This window comes from Bos indicus x Bos taurus, chromosome 24 (genome assembly GCF_003369695.1).
Source record: "Bos indicus x Bos taurus breed Angus x Brahman F1 hybrid chromosome 24, Bos_hybrid_MaternalHap_v2.0, whole genome shotgun sequence".
Taxonomy (NCBI): domain Eukaryota; kingdom Metazoa; phylum Chordata; class Mammalia; order Artiodactyla; family Bovidae; genus Bos; species Bos indicus x Bos taurus.
The window spans coordinates 7,150,979-7,154,465 of NC_040099.1; the positions used below are offsets into that span (position 1 = coordinate 7,150,979).

At 42.0% G+C, this 3,487-nt stretch overlaps 1 long non-coding RNA gene across 1 annotated transcript; it reads right to left on the minus strand.

Moving 5' to 3' along the window:
* Positions 1-2,362: 2,362 nt before the first annotated feature.
* Positions 2,363-3,229, minus strand: LOC113882948. Its single transcript, XR_003508496.1, has 2 exons — positions 3,038-3,229; positions 2,363-2,800 (listed from the first exon to the last, which is right to left on the minus strand). It is a non-coding gene; the product is annotated as an uncharacterized LOC113882948 (long non-coding RNA).
* Between the last annotated feature and the right edge of the window lie 258 nt (positions 3,230-3,487).

Consider the following 3,487-nt stretch of genomic DNA (forward strand, 5'->3'; position numbering starts at 1 on the left):
CCTTCCAATGAACCCAGAACTGATATTCTTTAGGATGGACTGGTTGGATCTCCTTGCAGTCCAAGGGACATCCATACAATAGGGATGAAAATACCAATTACCCTGACAGCTGGTGTGAAGATTCAGGAGATAGATTGACCACATCAACACAGTTATGTTAAATTTTGTGGATTGAAAATAAAAATTACCATGATAGAGAAATTATTAGAAGGAAAGTTTGGTTTTTAAAAAAGGTAAACTTAACTGAAAAAAAAGAAAACCAAAGAAAGAAAAGCAAAGCTGTTTAATAAGACTCTGTGGCCACCGGAGGTCAGTGTTGCTTCGAAGCAAAATCCCTGTAAATCCCTCTGGGGGTGTAAAGGTCTTACAAGAAATGACTACATTTTCTTCTAAAAAATGTTAGCTTCAATATATCTGATTTTTAGACTTACTGAGTGACAGATGGTTACAGTCTGTTAAAAGAAATCAACTTGTTAAAAAAAATCAACTTGTTAAAGATATATATTTTGTGCAAAAATGAGCTTGGATCCTCCTCATTCAAAAGTAATAAGAGAAATTAAGGGAGGAAAGAAATATATGCATAAAAAACATATGCACCTACTCAAATATATATTATATCTATGGTCCTCAGCCACTTAGTCATGTCCGAATGTTTTCGACCCCATGGACTGTAGCCCACCAGGCTCCTCTGTCCGTGAGATTCTCCAGGCAAGAATACTGGAGTGGGTTGCCATTTCCTGCTCCAGGGGATCATCCCAACCCAGGGATCAAATCCTCAGCTTCTGCATTGCAGGCAGATTCTTTACCAGTGAGCCACCTGGGAAGCCCATATTATATCTATAGGTACATAGATATATTTGCAATCTTACCCAGAGCTCAGTGCCAGGGAAAAGCAAAAACCGTGTCTTATAACACTTACTCTGTAACTGAAGAGGTCAGTAACACATAGCATATCTTAATTTTTTTTAATTATAAATATTTTTTAAAATAAAAAAATAAATGCTCTACTGCAAACAATAAAGGCAGAGATTACTATTGGTGGCATCATTTGCAATGTCTTTGCTCTAAGATTGGGAGAGCTGAGGAACAAAGCCATGCGGGAGGGAAGGAGAGGAGAGACGACCTTGAACACAGGGGTGAAAATTGACAATAAGCCTGTGGGGAAATCACATTGGGATAACTGGAGCTAGTTTTTGGGACATGTCGTGTGATTTTGATTCATCCCTGTTGCTCAAGTTCCACACTTACCCGAGACATTTTGATATTCATTCATCCACTGCTCTAGACAAAGAAATGGACAAAATCAGAGAGATTCCCAGCCCTCACGGAGCTGCGATAAATGAGCAAGCAGATGTTTGAAAATATGGTAATACGTGGTGAAAAGGGCTCAGGAAGAAAAGAGCAGTGTGGCCAGACTAGGGGCTTCCCTGGTGGCTCAGATGGCAAAGAATCCGCATGCAATGAGGGAGACCCGGGTTCAATCCCTGGGTCGGGAAGATCCCCTGGAGAAGGGAATTACCAGACAAGACCTCTCAGAGGGAAGTGACATTTGAGCAGAGACCCGAGGACCATTTGGGTCATGAGCTGTGAGTCAGTATTTCAGGTCAAAGATGCCAAAGCCAGTGTAGACAGTCCACAGTGAGCGAAAAGGAAAGAGGTTTGGATATATCCCAAGGACAATGGGAAAACAGTTTGTACTTAAAGGCTAAAGAATCATTTTGGCTGCTATATAAACAATGGATGGTCTGAGGATTCAACGAGAGCGGACGAAAGGAGACCTGGGCGTGGTTAGGCGTGTGCGTGGTGTCCAGGGAGACCACGTCTGAGATGGAGAAAAGGTTGTAGACCTTTGGAGGGAGGATCAGCCAGTCTCATCAGGGATCAGACGGGGCCGGCGGGCAGTATTGCTGTTTACTCTGTGTGCAGCTGTGTGCTTAAGTCTCTACTGCTGAAACTTAATTGTTTCTATGGAGAAACACCAACCTTTCCTCTTAAAGAAAGAAAGAAAGTGAAGTCACTCAGTTGTGTCCAACTCTTTGTGACCCCATGGACTATAGCCTACCAGGTTCCTCCGTCCATGGGATTTTCCAGGCAAGAGTACTGGAGTGGGTTGCCACTGCCTTCTCCAGGAGATCTTCCCAAACCAGGGATTGAACCTGGGTCTCCCGAATTGTAAGCAGATGCTTTACCACCTTAGCCACCAGGGAAGAGTTTGCATTTCCTCTTAAAAGCAGAATTATTAAATTTTCACCACTTATACAAAGAAGAATCAAATAATCATGTATCATTGATTGTTTTGCTGTATGTATGTAAAATAATACCAACTAAGTGCCATGCCTTTTTAATGGGAATGGAAGCAAAATTGCATTTTAAATTTAATAAAGAAAAAATGAAAAGGTGATCATTCCCTTGCTATTCTGGTTTTATATCCATTGTTCAAAGTCTCTATTGCTTTTTCTTCTCCTAGAAATAGTCATGGGAAATGGATATATTGAATCCAAAAATATTCGTCCCCAAATCTATAAATTATAGTCAAATTTCATTTCTACTCTATGGGAACATTTTCAACAATATGCAAGCACTGTGATAAGAGTATCTGTGCCAGCCAGGCAGCTAACAGGAGAAGAGATGGGCCTGTGGATGCGTCTAAATCTTATTAAGAGAACAAGGACTAACATCAACTAAATAGGCAAAGCTTTACCCCAGATGAGTTCTGGACATTCTCATGAAGATGCAGGTTACCGGGGCAAGCTGGTTTCCTTCTGGCAGAACTGGATGAGCCACGCCTGTGGGTAGAATCCTAAGGGAACAGATTTCAAAAGACATTAGGTGCCAGGAGGAGACTGCCTCGGACTACAGGTGTGGGGGGTTGGGAAATATTTTTAAATTATAGAACATAATGCCAAAAAAGGCAGTTGACTGTAACAGCTGCAATTTTCCCGTAAAAGAGGAAAAGAGTTTAGCACAGAGAAGTAGTTACTGGGCCAAATGCCAGAGGTATGTCTAGATGCCCATGTTCAAGTGTGGCACAAATTACCTGGATCTGTTCCCATGAGACTCCGCGTCAGTACCTTCTCCCTCCATTGTCTCTTTTCCAAGGAGCAGCCCAAGGACTCTTCACACCGCTTGTTGTAGGAACAAATCAGGATGATGGTTGTAAAGTGAAAGTGAAAGTCGCTCAGTCGTGTCCGACTCTTTTCAACCCCACGGACTATACAGTCCATGGAATTCTCCAGGCCTGAATACTGGAGTGAGTAGCCTATCCCTTCTCCAGGGGATCTTTCCCACCCAGGGGTCAAATCCAGGTCTCCTGCATTGCAGGCAGATTCTTTTCCAGCTAAGCCACCAGGGAAGCCGAAAGGGCTCTGCAAAAATAAACATTGCAACACAATGCAAGATGGTGTTATGATCAGTTATAATTTCCTTTAATGGTTCATCTGTTACATTTTACCATAACTATAGGCTTCAAGTAGATAGAAGTATCATA